This window comes from Sebastes fasciatus, chromosome 5, assembly GCF_043250625.1.
Source record: "Sebastes fasciatus isolate fSebFas1 chromosome 5, fSebFas1.pri, whole genome shotgun sequence".
Taxonomy (NCBI): Eukaryota; Metazoa; Chordata; class Actinopteri; order Perciformes; family Sebastidae; genus Sebastes; species Sebastes fasciatus.
The window spans coordinates 24,512,118-24,528,762 of NC_133799.1; the positions used below are offsets into that span (position 1 = coordinate 24,512,118).

Sequence of the window (16,645 nt, forward strand, 5' to 3'; positions counted from 1 at the left end):
GATGTAGGAGGACGAGGAGGGAGGACGCAGTATTGCATTCATCTGTGAGACTTCATAAGGACTGGGTGCATGGGCGAGTGGCTGGCAGTCAAGTCAATATGACATATGAATATTGCAGGAGCTATTCTCTCCCCTCCTGCCCTCCTCAATTATTAATGTCTGGCTCAGAGTTGGCTCAACTTTTACTTGATGCCTTCCTCTCCACTCCTCCTGAAAACAAGTGAGAAACAGACAGATGGACAAACGGACATAAAAACAACGGGATAAAAAGGAGCCCACTAGACCGGGAGAGATGTACGGCCCAGCATGCAAGCAGCACAATGAGATGAGGTTAATCTACTCCCATAATTTATTTCTGCAAGAGGAATGGAGTTCACTGTTTGTTTTCTGCGGTGCATTGTCAATCCAAACAACCCAAAAGAATGAAAGGTCAATACCAATAGCCGTAGGCTTGTGCGCATCACAAGCTGCTGCAGAAATGAAGTTATCAGCCGCCCACCTTTTATTACTAGATTTAGATATACAGACTGCCAAGTTCAGAGCACAGCATTCTCAATTTCGTGCATATCTGTGTCTATAAAGTCTTTTTCACCAAAGAAAAAAATGCTATCATAAGCTAAGTGTGCTCTGAAAGATAGAAGAGCGCCAGGTCATTGTAGTTTGAGGCAACATGTTTGATACCAAGATGTCTAGTTAATACTGCATGTTCACCGATGTGTTGATGTTAAATCCTTTTGAAGGGTGTGGAGGAAACTACAGCTCATGGCCTTTTTGAAAATCAACACTGTGGAGTTGTGTAAGGTGGCTCGGGGTTATATCGGGTTCAAAAAGGGTTTAACAGTTGGTTTAAAATGTAGGGCACATGCAAAGTATTCCTGAGTCTCTGTCAGTAGTAAATGTACAGGTATTGTTTGCTCTTGGTTCGGCCTGTCACGATAACCAACTGTCCATAGTTAATCGAGATTAATTGCAAATTAATTAATTAATCGCACCTTTTTTATCTGTTCAAAATGTTCCTTAACGTGAGGTTTATCAAGTATTTAACACTCTTTTCAACATGAGTGGGCAAATATGCTGCTTTATGCAAATGTATGCATATATTTATTAGTGCAAATCAATTAACAACACAAAACAATGACAAATATTGTCCAGAAACCCTCACAGGTACTGCATTTAGCATAAAACATATGCTCAAATCATAACATGGCAAACTGCAGCCCAACAAGCAACAACAGCTGTCAGTGTGTCAGTGTGCTGACTTGACTATGACTTGCCCCAAAACTGCATGTGATTATCATAAAGTGGGCATGTCTGTAAAGGGGAGACTCGTGGGTACCCATAGAACCCATTTACATTCACATATCTGGAGGTCAGAGGTCAAGGGACCCCTTTGAAAATGGCCATGCCAGTTTTTCCTCGCCAAAATTGAGCTTATGTTTGGAGCGTTATTTAACCTCCTTCACGACAAGTTAGTATGAAATGGTTAGTATCAATTGATTCATTAGGTTTTCTAGTTTCATATGGTGCCAGTATCTTCACTCTAGCTTTAAATTTGAGCCCTAAAAATTGCAAGTTGCTTTAATGCTTTTAGAAAATTTGTGCCGTTAAAACAAATTTGCGTTAACTTTACAGTTACACCCTTTTAAAAGAGCAATGAACTTTTAATTCTTAAGAATATTCAGACATAAATAATATTTAAGTATTATAAATAAATAAAACGTAAATAAAATATAATCACACAGCCTGAACAATAAATAAAATGGACTCTTGGGCTCTGTTAACAAAAATGTGCAATGTCCAAGTCTTACAATGGTTGAGGAAAACCCTGCTGTTTATTCTGACATCATGTTGGCTAAAATGTTGGTGACAAACACGCATGTAAATACAATGAGCAATATCAAGGTCAGCAAAAATGATTGAGGTCATGTCCGTATGTCGTCGATAAGTCGATATAGTAATTATTTTGATAGGCTTACTCTTGGTCGGGCATGCAAGATGTCTGTGGTTCCTGTGGTTAATGAGTTAATAATATAATATGTTAATTGGTCATTATAGGAACTGTGTAGGGGGAATGGATGTAGGTCAAACTAAGTCAGCTGTGCAACAGGTGTTAAGTGCATAGACCTGGGAGTGAGGGCTTATTCAGCGTCACAACAGGCTGTAATTGGCTGCAGTCTATCCTTGTGTCAGGGAAGGTGGAACGACCTAGTCGACCTACAGTTGTTACTGGCTACCCTGGTGATATGCCACACATAAATTACACAGTCTGTTTGGAGCATAACCATTAAAATGACCGATAACTCGTGTCATTTCCAATTTACGTTAAAGCATTAAAGCGTCACATTGAACCTGCGAGTGTCACATCAGATCGTGTGAGAGCTGATAACCTTAAATGTAATGCATGCATGAAATAAAGTTTTGAATAGGTCAGGACGGCTACGTTGATACAATGTGACTGTTTGTCCTTCGGTGACGCCATCGCCGGGTAAACTGTTACCATGACGCCAGCCGGGCTGCTGACATTATGGCTCCTGTTGACCTTAGCGGCAGGTGAGGGAGGGAGGTACGCTGGAGGGAGAAGGTGGGCAAAGAGGTGCTGTAATTTGTGTGTGTGAAGGCCGGAGGGTGGGCTGGGTCAGTGTGATTGACGGGGGTGTTGGCAGGATGTCGGCACGGCAACAGGGTGACCAGGATGCAGGAGATCCGCCCCAGCTGGGTATGAAAAATCAGAAAGTGGATGTCAAGGTCTCCTATGTTATTAACGCACTCAACACAAACACTCCCCCACACACACACACACACACTCTGCCTGTGTTTTGAATGTTGACCTTGTTGGGCTGACAGAGTTAGCAGGAGCAACACCTCTCTTTGGCAGCATCATCTGTTTGCTTAGAGCACTGCAGTGTGTTACTGTGTGTATGTGTTTTCTGCTCTGCCTGTGTAGTTTTGGCTAAACTCCCATCGGACTCTGTGATTCATCCCAGAGAAGAGGAAGAAAGAGGGGGAAAAAGCAACAGTAGGTTTTCAGTTTGTCTGCCGTAGGCCTTGCAGTGGATGTTAGAGGAAGTTCGGAGAACCGGCATCGGCTCGAAAAGTGCAGAGATTCAATCAATTCAGTCTTTGAACTGAGCTGATGAAAGCAAAATTGACAAGTTGCGTGCATGCAGGCATAGTTTTTGGACATGTGTATTCATTATATTAGATCCCCGCTGTGAACAGAGCAGCCAGAGTCAACCTGCAAGTGTATTCGTTCCTGAGTGAAGATAAAAAGAGAGTTAACTAGATGTCTTCATCACTTCATCAAGAGGCAACATGCAGAGAGAAGTGGTTGATGTGGTGTTGCTCTATTTCAGACAGCAGCAGCAACCTTTCAGTTGGGTGAAGCTGATTTTTCAGAGCATGGACGGGGCTCTGAAGCTCAATACATGTTCAGTTGGCGGTGAGTGGTTGGTCAGATTACTAGTTGTAGTTATTTACTAAAATATTTCTTGATCTAAATATCTTTTAGACTGCTTTCTTACGGCAAGTTGCGTAAGATATCAAAACACTGACTTACTCAGAAGTTGGGCATATTTTTATGCCTTTGTACCGATAACAGCTGTTGCCGGAGGCATTATGTTTTCGGGTAGTCCGTCCGTACGCCCGTCCGACTCATTCTCGTGAACGTGATATCTCAGGAACGCCATAAGGGAATTTCTTCACATTTGGAACAAACATCCACTTGGACTGAAGGATGAACTGATTAGATTTTGGTGGTCAAAAGGTCAATATGATCGTTTTTGGCCATAACTCAAGAATTCATGTCCTAATTATGACAATTTCACACACTTCTAACAGGATAAAGTGAGGTAGTGATGATATTTGGGACAGACATGGATGTAAACTGCAACTTGACTCGTTGGGGGAGGGATACAACTGTGAGGCGGTAGTTCTAGTTTTATGAAGAAAAAAAAAAGGATTTGCAGAAAACATTTTTATATTCTAAAAAGTATTTTCCAACCCTGATTTTTAAATTTTAGTTTATATTACATGTTTTATGTCGGTCTTTTAACATCTTGGGACCATGTTAAAAATAAATGTTCTTACTTTAACGTTATCCCTTGGATTGTTGAGTTAAATAAATAAAACAAATCAATGAAATCCTAATGGACAGTGAGTTTGTAGACTGAAATAGTCTGAATATTAGTTGAAGTTAGGGCTGTCCCCGACCAAAGAAATTATTAGGTTGAGGACTAATCGATTAGTTGATTTAAGTTTTAGTATTAGTTGATTTAGTTGTAGTATGTAGTCACAATAGTTCAAATCTAATTTGGATGACTGTGCAGTGTTTCTTTCTGCTGTTTTACCCGCACCTGTGTGCATTTGTGTAAGTGTACATGTGTGTTTACATGCAGCGTGGCTCAAATGCCTGTGTGTGTGTGTGTGCAGCACTCTGCCGGTGTGTTGCAGCTCTTGTAGCAGTGATTGACGAGGAACTGTGAGTGTGCAGTAGGAGCAGAGCTCAACCCCATCTGACTGATCTGTAAATATTCCCTCTTTCTGCTGCCTCAGCAGTCTCCGCTGGAGCACAACACATGGATCACACTGGCAGGGTACAGGCGGGGAGGGAGCGAGGGTATGTGGGGAAAGCTAACAAGTGTAAGCGCATGAGAAGGGAGGCAGGGAGAAACTGTGGGGACTGGAGAAATGGAGGAGTGGAGCGTTAGAAAGAGGGGAAGCGGGTAGAGAGGAGTGGGGCTGCGGAGCTCTCTTCATCAGAGCTGCAACATTGGGTCCTCGGGCCCTGCTGGACCACCGCCAGAACCACACAGCAGCAAACACAGAGGATCGACTCCCTCTTTCTCCCTCTGTTGTTTTCCAACTCCGGGCTTCTCTGTCCTCCTTCCCTGTGTCCTCTTCTCTTAATCTATCAGCTTCGCTATGGATAATATGGGTAGAAGAGATGGATGAAAGAGAGGGAATTAGAGAAACAAGAGTTTGTTAATCAAAAAAGAAATTCAGTCGGACTTCAAAACAAACATGAAAAATTCAAAGCAGGCCTCGAGTGCATCCCTGCCTACAGCCTTCAAAAAGTAAATCTCCAAAAACATCACAGAGCCTCTTATTGACGAGTAATTATGCTTCATGTCAAACTTAAGGTTTGCTTTTCCAGACACCCAAACTTTGACTTGTTTACCATTTAAAGGTGCTAAATTCGATATCAAGAGCAAACTAATTAATATAGCAGCAAACAATTATTGTCTATGTAAAGACATAGTGGAGGAATGTCTACCTGAGCAGAAGATGAAGTCTCTCTCCCTCAGTGTGTGTTATAATCCGAGTTTCTCCACGCTGTGTTGACAAAGCTGGGCTGGCAGCGCATGCTTTTAGTGTATGTTCGTGCATGTGAGCATTCCCGAACCGGCTAACTTGCAGCCGCTGCTCTGCACTGCTCTCATACAACAGTTACAGCTGATAACCGCTCCCCGCCTGCCATGTTGAGAGCCGTTGAGCAACAATAGAAATACTCCCAATCTCGTATTGAGTGAGAAATGTAACAACTAAAACTACGACGGAGCAAATAGATGGATAGATGGTCGGGCTGCACAATTAATCAAATATTAATCACGATCAAATCGACTACGATACTGATGTTTAAAATGGGTGTTCTGCTTATAGAAAACTCCGCTGCACATCAAATCAAGCGCTTCCTAAACTAACAGCCAGCCACCAGGGGGCGATCCAGATGTTTTGGCTTCACTTTTTGGGGAGCTATCATGCTGCTGTGCTCGCACCCTACAGCGGTAGCCTGTAAAGAACTTTCCTGAATGTTGCGGCTGCAGTCCAGAGCAGAAGATTAATATACAACAGTGAGCAGACGGGCAAAACGAAAATGTGCTGACTGAATTCCGGTGAAGAAGAAGCTTATTTTAAGTCTTATTTTGATGCAATTATTTGTTAATTAGCAGGGATGTTGCACAACGTGAAAGTGAAAGCAATGCTCTGTTGATTTTAATTTTGGGTAAAAAGTTTTGGTATCATTTTATTTTGCTTCTAGGAGATGCTCTGTGAATAAGGACCAGTCATATTTTGATGCAACAATGTTTACATTAGCAGGAATGCAGCACAACGTGGAAGTGAAAGCAGTGTTCTGTTTATTTAAATGTGAAAGTGCAATAGAAATATTTTCTCTTTAAAATCAATAAATAATCGTGATGTCAATATTGATAAAAATAATCGTGATTATCATTTTGGCCATAATCTTGCATAGATGGGTAAGAAAAAGTAAAAAAGGAAACAACCGAGGAGGGCTGGTGAGGTTTAATCTGTTGCCTTGCTCGTCTCTGTCTCTTTTTGTCCCCGGTGTTCAGGCGCTCTCTAGAAGCAAACGCTTGGCTTCAGATGGAATGGACATATTGATATTAAAGTCCTGCAGTGGAGCGTTACTGGGTAATTTTCTAAAGTAAAAGGACATTTTAGTCATGACCTTTATGAATCTATTTCTTTTAGACATTTCCCTCTGCCGCACACATCCACTCACACACACATCCTCATATTCACATTTCACCGCAGCAGCATGCCGAGTGTTTCGGGGCGGAACTAAAATCTTTTAAAGCCACTTTGTAAGGTTGGTCCACTAGCTAATTCCATTCAGTGTGAAATGAAATTGTGAGCTTCTGTGAGGCTTGTCCAAGTCTTGATTCGAAGGCCTGCAGCTCCTTGAAAGGAGGATTTTAAAAAGAGCAAAAGGTTTGACACAAAGTGGCTTTGTTGATTGCGTGAAATTAGGTCCTGCATATGGGCTTTTTACACTGCTGCTGCTGCTCTTATGCAAGACCCCGTTCTCCCTCTTATATAAAGCCTGCTAGCATTTCCATTACTCTTTTGACAGAAGCATATGACAATAGGTTTCCTGTGTGGTAATATGATTACATTAACATGGGGGAATGGAGCCAGTTGCTCCCAGAAAGCTCAAATCAAACAGGCTGCTCTCTGAATGGCTGCTTCAATGCATTTTTAACAATAAACACAAACGGACATCTTCTAGTGTCAAACGAGAGCTCAGCAGTTTATTTTTTTACTTTGTATATCTATTTACACTCGTATAACTACTCTTTGTGCCCTTTTTGTTTTGTTTGTGCATGCTCTCAGGTCAGTTTTTGAGGCCCAGATGCTGTGGAGGCAACGACGCTCCTTTTACTTCTGACGAACATTGCAAGCCTGATACAAAAGGTAAGAGTAATCAGCATTGTTAGCACTTTCCCCTGCTTTCATGATTGTGCACAAGTGATTGTGTAGAGTGCAGAAAAAAGGGGTTCTTTTACGTCTATTCCAGCAACGTTTTGCAGGTGCACCACACCTCTAGAGTGCTTTTTGTTGTAGTTCAAAACTGCCTTTGAACTTCTGTATTTTCTTCATGCTTGGGTTGAAAAGAGGCTGTCAAAATCCCATCTAAAGATTACCGCCACAACAGATCCAGACTGACACTACTCTCCGTGGATATTATACAAAACACTCTAGGACACACTATACAGAGTATTATAGGGAACCATCAAAGGGGGATTCAGGCTGCTTAATGCAGACACATTCAGCTGTCATATTTTATATTTAAGACGTATTTAATTTGCTTGAGTAAAATCTAAAGTAGACATACTTTTAAACAGATTGTTTTCTGTGCAAGAAAAAGACAATCAAACATAGTTTAGGAAATAATTGAATTGCATTTAGTGTCTGCAGATGCCTAAGGGGCCGTACGCGTCTTTTGCATGCACAAATCCATTGTTGTCAATGTAGACGTGCAGCAGAGGGACACCGTGGTGGCGTGCAAGCGTTCCCAAAGCGGCCGCGACGGCTGTGCACCGAGATAAGAATAGTTCAACTTTCGGAGCTCTGCAGCGTGCACCGCATGTCATGTGATAAGGAACGACCAATCACAGCCGGCAGATATCTTTTCTTTCGTCTGTAAATATCAGTCTAGGGTAAATATATGGAGGAGAAGTTAATCATTCTAATGCAGGGCTACCCAGAGTTTTATAACCTGTCCCAGGGACGGTTTTACTTGCTTCACCCTTTCGCAACTTCATCATCGTCATCGCAGCATGCAGGTTTTGATTGCTTGGTAATGGCAGGCGGGACAGGAGCCCAACCTCTCGAGCACATTGGGGGGAAAAAAGCGGCAGAGCTGGCGTTTTCCACACGGTTTTTAGACGCGGCATATGTACAGCCCCTAATATTAACAGACTAACTACACTGTATGCTGCATATCAATGATGTCATACTTTTAATTTCATGTAGTTTTTACATAATATATGATCATGTTGAAACTGTTGAACCCCAAGCTGCTTTACTGTATTGTTATTTTTGCCCATTGTGTTCCTTTGCTGTTGCTTAATAATTGCTGATGCAATGACCCAGTTTAGCCACAGGGAGCATTAAAGTTTAATATCAGAGGAATTACCTTCTTAGTTTGCAGTTTATTGTTTCACTTCCGTATACATTAAGTCAGCATTCTCCAGAAATGTCACCGAAAACATCTGTGTCAACCTGTCTCAAGGCGAGATGAGAAAATGCATAGAGCTTCCAGGTTTGTTATGTGATTGTTTGTGTCTTAGTGGTGCTCTCTGTGTGCATGATAGAAAAGCTGGTGAAGCTCCATTCCAGCACATCTCAGGGACGTTCATTCTCCCCTCCGTCTGTCTGTGTTGTGGCTAATGGCCTCCTATTCTCTGTCTGAGAGCCGGGCTGTTACTGCAGCTGATCTCACTGAGCAGATAGCAGACTATTCACGAGTTTACAATGCAGCTTAATACTTTGAGTCCATCTTTGATTTGGCTTTTATGTCCTTATCAGGTTTCTGTATTAGGGTTTTATGGATGTGTGTGTACAGTAAATGTATTTGAGCCTCTTAGCTTTGAGTGGCTTTATGTAACCCAGGTCACTAAGCAAAGTAAACTGTAAATAGTGCAAGAGTGCAGATGCTTGTATTCCCGTGGGTGGAAATCTCGCGGTGCAACTGATTGGAGTGGCCGCTGTGTTACATACCGGTAGCAGGTGAAATGCATCAGTGAGATGAATGGTGTTAGTGCAGGGAGAAGATCTGCTGAAGGTCAGTGCAGGAAACGTCTTTCGAACATGAGGTGTAATGAGTTAGGTTTGTTACTGACTTGAAGTTGTCCACTGAGCTGATGTTATCCAAGGAAGCCTGTTGAATGAAAGCTCTGAATGCAAAAATTGGTGAGTTGCGGTGGACGCTATTAATGCTACTGTTAGCATAATGTTACGCCACAGATTGGTATTGAATCTAGGGCTGGGGCAATTCGTTGACATAATCGACGTCATCAATTACAAAAATACGTCAATTTGCGTAACATGCCTCGGTGCGTCACAAGAATGTCTGCGCCCGGTCAAAGCATGCATTCCCCCGGAGAACAAGCTGCAGCTAAAAACAACCTCTCCCACGATCCTCTAAAGTGTGGAAGTATTTTAGACAGAGATTCAACAATGTGGTGCTCTGAAAACTCTGCAAATTGGAAATAGTTTTTCACAGCAGTACAACTGTTATACACGGACACTTCCGAAAGCGAAAGCATCCCGAAGGCGGCCCTAGCGGCAGCGAGACAGCGCCGTAATCCTGTTTACTTTCTTTCCCGATCAGTATGATATATTAGGTTTATCAACACATGATTCAACGGATTTCTGTTAGTAGTAGTCGTTGATTTCCTAAATGTCTCTTCGTCGCCTCCATTATATAGATTTTTGGTAAATGAATTGTTATTAATCGTGAATTTCAAAAATAATCCTTTGAATAATCAATAAAAAATAGTTGCTATTGATATTGAATCAGGTTGTAAATTAGCAGCCTGCATTATCTTTTTATCGGTTTATCCAATGAACTGTTGTAGTAATGCCGTAGCGTTTAAAGTGGTTGAATGCTCAGTGAATGCTTTCATTGCTTTCATTGCTCAATGTTTCTGGTAGCTTGTTAAGCAGCTGGTCAATAGGCAGAGTGGGGCTGGAGACAGTACCGTGTTCATTTCACTACATTGAAGTGAACTTTATATAACTTAAAACATTTACATGGTTAAGATTTACAGTAAAGGGTCAGGCCAAACAAACCACTCTTATCGCACTTATATGTGTGTGTGTGTGTGTGTGTGTGTGTGTGTGTGTGTGACAACAGGAAGAGAGAGGGCCATTGTCACCTCGATATTGACCCCAAGTTGTCCTCGTAATTAACAGATAACCTTTAATGAGGCATTGGCCCCACAAGCCCCAATCACGGAAATGTCACATTTATCTAGTGTAGGGGATTTACAAATGGAACAGGTTTGGTTATTAGCTAATTTAATAAATAATATTCATAGAATTATTATTATTAATAAGAGTTATTAATCAACATTAATAATGAACGGGGCACCACCCTGGAATCAGGGACCAATAACCAAAACGTTAATCCAGTCTCATAAAGGGAAATATTCCCTCCAAAGGTCAGTATTTTAACACTACTTTACACTTAGGAGGTGAATAGCGAAGGGTGAATCCGAGCACTAACTCTCATAACCAGCTGTTATTACAATATGAATGCACAATAAAACACAGACAACTGCTAGTTAAAATAAGAACATTTATTTAAATACAGTAATCTCAATCAATAACAAACACTCTAACAACATTAATCTAAATCAATATTTATCACAGCAGTAATTACTCATTAACAATACTTAATAAACAAATGGATATCCTACAATGCAGCTCTAAGCCCTAAACTAGAATTAAACAAACACAAAGGCAAAAGAAGAGGTGTGTGTGTGTGTAAGAGAGGTGTGTGTGAATGCAAATGTGTATACGTGTGGTATGGGAGGAGCAAAGGACACCCTAAGTGGACGTCACCACGCAAGTGGTACGTCACGCAAGGGGGGGGGGGTTGCTCGAACGTTACAGATCACGCCCAAACGGATGTGAAAGTCCCGCGTGATCAGTAAGGTGGGAACGTGAGGAGGCGTATCTACGTGTGTGCGTATGTGGGAGGAGCAAGGGGAATCCCGAGGCGGCGTCACCGTCACGAGGGAGGGGTTGCTCGAACGTTACAGATCACGCCCAAACGGATATGAAAGTCCCGCGTGATCAGTAAGGTGGGAACGTGAGGAGGCGTATCTACGTGTGTGCGTGTGTGGGAGGAGCAAGGGAACTCCCGAGGCGGCGTCACCGTCACGAGGGAGGAGTTACGGAAATCAACGACCTCGCGCGAACGGAGCCGTTAAGTCCCACGTGGTCGGAGAGAGAAAGAAAGAAAGAAAGGGAGACGCTCTGATGCAGCACAAAGATTTTCAAGGAAAATCCCACGGCGGGGTGCACACAGCAGTCAACAACAACACAGTATAACACAGTAAAATACAGTACAATACACAGCAAAATACAATAACAAGCCAAGCAAAGCAAAGCAAGCAACAACAAGCAACAAGCAAAGTACACAAGCAAAACAAGCGGACTCGGCGGTCCGTACGTTTACTATACAGCACAATAATTATGAACTATTGTGATACACTTTCACTAATCTCTGCCCAGATACAAGCCTCTTACTTGAATCGCTTCTTCGGAGCGATAGTGGTGTAGATCTTCGTTAATTGGTCCGGCGGCTTCGTCGCGCTGGCTCGGACAATAACGGGCCGTTATGATGCTCGTCAGCGGGGGGAAGAACGGCAGGGCTGGCTCTCCGTGTGGCAGCGGATGGAAGCAGCTGATGTGAAGACGGCGGGGCGGTCTCTTCCTTGGTGAAGGACGCGGATCCGGGTCTTCCTTCTATAGGTATGGTGGTCTGGACGTCTGATGAACCCGACAATGTCTTTACTCGTCCGGCGAGGTCAGTTACTGTGGCTCGGTCTTAAAGGGAAACGCTGCAGCGTTGGGTACCTCCTGGAGCAAACGTGAGTTGCAGTGGAAAAGGGACGAGTTCCTCAGGTGGCGTGCTTTTATCCCTTGAGATAGTGGGCGTTTCCCCGGAGAAGACCCCACGTTTCCTGTTAGCCTCATCCAATGGGGTTGCTCCCGTTTGGATTCAACTGAGATCTCGCGTGAAGACGCGAGATTTCAGAGTTGGCGGTTGGGTCCCCTGCTGTGATCAGGCTTCTGGTTTCCCATGCAGGCCAAGGCTCGGGCTTAGGCCTAGGCTCTGCTCTAGGCCGCTCTTTGTCTCGTGAGGTCCCTACAGTCCCCCTTTGTTCTGAAGAGTGGGACGCAGGTCCCGGTCTTTAGAGCATGAAAGGGCCGAACAGTCCGTGTAGGTGATGGTAACCTGAGGGTTACACAGTCCATATTCCCGAATGGGAAAGAGTTTGGGTAGTCCATGCCGTTCAGCGCATGACGTTTACAGAGGCTCTAGTATCTGGGCAGATGACTATCTACAGCTAGTTGCATTGTTTTACATTCATACATCGTTCAACCTGAGGGGAAAAACACCAATCTTATTACATTCTTTGCTGCGGAGAGGGAGGAAAGATTGTTAGGGTTAACCAGCTTACTCCTTAAAAGGGGTGGAGCCGGTTAGAGGTGTGGTTGAGGTCGGTTGTATGAAGCGTGGTGACACAAACAGAAGTGAATCTAGTTTGGCCTGTAGTGTCTGAATGTACTTGTACATTGCGTATGCCGCAATGGCCGTGATGATCCAACCACTAAGCAAAAGCACCAGGGCTATCCAATTCATAGGATGATCTTGATAGGACGACAACCCATTCACATGTGATCTAAATGTGGTGGTAAGTCCAGTCGGTTTGAGACTGAACTGAACCAATTTTGTCCCTGCAGTCAGAAGCTGCTGTTGAAGGGTGTCGCCTATCGTGAGGTTGTGACCTCTGAATGCGTCCATGATCTCAATCTCCACGTCATGCCTGTCGGGGTTGAGATGATGGAGGACAATGTCATCGATATGTATTGTAGTTCCCACTGGAATTGTTAAAAACACTGTCTGGTTGGGTAGCGTTAGCTTAGTGGCTGTATCATGGCGGTCATGACACAATAAGGCTTCGGTGGCCGGTGTACTCACGAGCCAGCGGTTGCCCGCCCGCTCCACCCGTGTCTCCGTGGTCTCATCCCTGATGGTCATACTACCTTGGCACTTTTGTTCGGGAGTGTCCGATCTCAGGCCGCAGAGGTAGTTGGTCACATCTCGAACGAAGGGGTTGCTTGGGCACACCCAGTGTATGTCCTTTGTTTTGGCACACATGTTCAGGTTAGGAATGAGGTAGAAAGACGGGTCATCATCGTGGTAGGCAATGGTTGGAGGTGTTCTAAGGTGTACATGGGTGTTGTCTTGCCAAAAGCCAACATTCAGTACTGACTTTAGTCTATATATGTTCTGCCTTTCGATGATGGGTAAGTTTAGAATGAATCCTATTTCTAGTTTCTGTGGGTTTACTGAAATAGGACTTGCGCTGCCGAGACTATATGCCAGGTGTACCTGAGCAGGCTGCACCACTGTGGTAGTAGCGGAGGTAAGTATTCGCTCTACCAGGTCCAGGGATACCAGGTAAGGTGGAATCTGTCCACCGCTCAGGCTGTTGACTGAGGAGCTTACTTCTCTAATGAGGTCCTGCATTAAATCTCTGACTACTCGCACGTACGTGATGTCTTCTCTAACCACTTCTGACAAAGTCTCTAGAGCATGCAAAGTGTTATTGAGGAGAGCTGAGTGCAGATTTACAGCCACTATGGTACCCTTGAGGGTTTTACCCATGTCCTGTAACTGCTCTTGCTGGAGGAGAAGTCTTTGTTGGATCTCTGGCATCTCTTTATCGAGTTCACCCATGTGATTCTGAAGTGCCCTCAGGCTGACCGAGTTGGCTGCTGAAAGTCCAATGGAGAACAGGGACCCAATGGCTGACGCCGCAGCGAGCAGTCCACCGAGGAATCGTTTTTGCCGTTTCTTGCCGCTGAGGTCCTCCTCAGTGACGAGAAACTTCTGTAGCTGCTCAAGAATGTGGACAGTTGTCTGCTTAGCGCGTTCAACTGTATCCTGAGCTTGTACTCCGCTTAGTCGCCCCTCGGTCAATCGCGGGGGTAAGCGGATATGCTGGCGAAACGTATTCCAAGGATCAAGTCGTACATAGATCCTCTGGGTGTAGAGGCCACAATGTGTGATTATGAGTCCGGGGGTTTCCTGTAGGACTGTGCCGGTTGGTGGACCTGGTTCGACCACCTCAAAAGCCAGGGTGACTTGTAAAGTGAGGAGAATGCCAAAGATCCAAGTGATATTCATCTTGAAAAAAAAAACATGGAAGGTTATCATTGAAGGGAAAGGAGGGTAGGTTAGAAGTTAGTGCATGCCGACGGGGTGAGTTGGGGCATGCAACTATTCCTACGGTGTTAGGGTTACGTGCTACTGTACTCTTCCTCTGAGAGTGGGGGCTGCTCCCCCCTTTCGGGTGTGGAGGCGGTCCTCTCTCCTGGAAGTGCAAACGGCGTGTAAGGTTTTATTTGGTTTGCGTGGACCCACTTGTACTCTAGTGGTTGCCTGGGTCTCGTGACCCTGATCCGGTAAGCTACTGGGGAGAGCTTTCCCACGATCTCAAAGGGGCCTGACCAGCTTGGTAGGAACTTTTTGGAGACTCCTAGTGGTTTAGCAAACCTGAAATAAAGGACCTTATCGCCTACCTGGTACTCGCGATGAGACGCTTTCCTGTCGTAGTAGGCTTTGTATCCCTTGGCGCTGGCCTCTAAGTTTCCTTGAGCCCATGCGAACGTGGCCCGTAGATGGTCGCGCAAGTCTGTCACGTACTGGTGTGCCGTATAGGCGGTAGCAACACTGACGTCTTCGGGACGGTACAGGAGGTGTAGCGGGAGGGTCATTTCTCTTCCAGTCATCATTTCGAAGGGTGTGACTCCTGTAGAGCGGTGCGGAGTGGACCTGATGGCCATCAGCACCAATGGAAGTTTCATGTCCCAATCTTTGCCACTACTGTTGACGTACTTCTTGAGCATGCTGACAATAGTGCGATTGGCCCGTTCTACTTGGCCGGATGACTGGGGATGATACGGGATGTGGAATCTTACATCCACTCCCAATATGTCATACATTGTGGTCATGACACTGGACGTGAAATGGGTGCCTCGGTCCGAATCAACGGAGAGGGGTAGCCCCCAGCGGCTAAACACATGGTTCAACAGCAGGACTGCAGTTGTTAGGGCTGTGTCGTTGGCGGCTGGAAGGCATTCAACCCATTTGGTGAAAGCGCACGTGACGGTAAGAAGGTACTTGTTACCACGTGACGACTTGGGGACTGGTCCGATCCAATCGACTTGGAGGTGGGACCAAGGGAACGTGATTCCTCTCATCTGGAGTGGAGCTCGACCCAGTGGTCGGGATGGCTGAAACTGGCAACATACGAGACATCCCCGGACATAAGACCTTATGTCGCGTGCCATTGATGACCAGTAAGCAAACTGCTGGAGGGTTTTGAGGGTGGCTTTGTAGCCCCGATGCCCCCCGACTGGTGAGTCGTGGGCGTGGGCTAACATCACTCCCCTGTGATTGGTTGGGACAACCCATCGCATGGGACCCTGGCCCTTGTGGGTGTAGACCAACAAACCTTTTTCCATCTTAAAGTGCACCTGGTTGGCGCGGAGGGCTTTTAGCTCCTCTGATTCAGACGGCAGGGTTTGTGGGGGGACACCTGACGGAGGGTTCAGCATGAGTTGCCGGATGGCTTGAATATCCGGATCCTGTTCTTGCATAGTGACCAAATCTGTGTCGTCGGGTTTGCGACCCAGATGTAGAGTCTGTGCGCAGGTCTCAGGATTTTGTTGCTTCTCCCTTACCTGGCGACGGGTAATAGCATTTACCGCACAACTTTTGGCAATTGGAAGCCACTCACTCTGGAACTCCCAGGGCGTACCCTGTTCTGCCCCTAGCTTGGCTAGGCGGTCGGCTTCGTCGTTACCGTCCTTGTCGGGACCGACGACCTGGGAATGACCCTTAACTTTCTTCCAGTACACGGTCATTCCCTTGTCGGTCACAAGTTGGTCACAAGCCAGGAAGAGTTCCGCGTGTTTGACTTCTTTGTTCCGGGCGTTTTTCATGTCCTTTCCCTTCCACGTGGGGAAGTGAGAAACGAAGCTGTGTCGAGCGTAATTGGAGTCGGAGCAAATCACCAGCTGCGTCTTAGCCAGCTTGTCGGCCTGTTGAAGCGTGATGAGTATTGCCGCAATCTCCGCATACTGGCTCGTCTTGGGACCCAGTTGGTAGTGGTTTGGTTCGTTGACATGGGGTTTGACCCACAGGATTCCAGCTCCGGCCCGGACTTGGCTTTCGTGGTGGAACGAACAGCCATCCACATAGACCATTGGGAGTTCCTTGCAAACATTTTCATCATAATAATAATGATTGGAAGGAAGTGATGGAGTGGTGACGAGTAGAAAGTGGGAGTCTGGTTGCTCCTCACAATTGCAGTGTTGACATTCGGCCAGACCCTGGCCCAAAGCCATCTTATGGTTCTGGGCGTACTTGACCTCGATGTCGTAGCCTTGCAGTGCCATCATCCAGGAGGCAACGTGGCTATTGGATACCCGCCCCTCCCTCAGCCGCTGGCTGTTCAGGAAGGTGACAGGTTGGTGACAAGTCTCGATGATCACTTTCTGGCCCCCAATGTAGCTGCGAAAGTGTTCCACAGCCCAG

General features: G+C 45.2%; 1 protein-coding gene across 1 annotated transcript in view; it reads left to right on the forward strand.

Annotated features, from left to right (window-relative positions):
- The window catches only part of dab1a (DAB adaptor protein 1a), a 330,333-nt gene that overhangs the window by 9,350 nt on the left and 304,338 nt on the right, over positions 1-16,645 (forward strand). Inside the window, exon 4 of the mRNA XM_074636001.1 lies at positions 7,132-7,212. The gene's annotated coding sequence lies outside the window, so the exon portion shown is untranslated. The remainder of the gene's footprint in view (positions 1-7,131; positions 7,213-16,645) is intronic.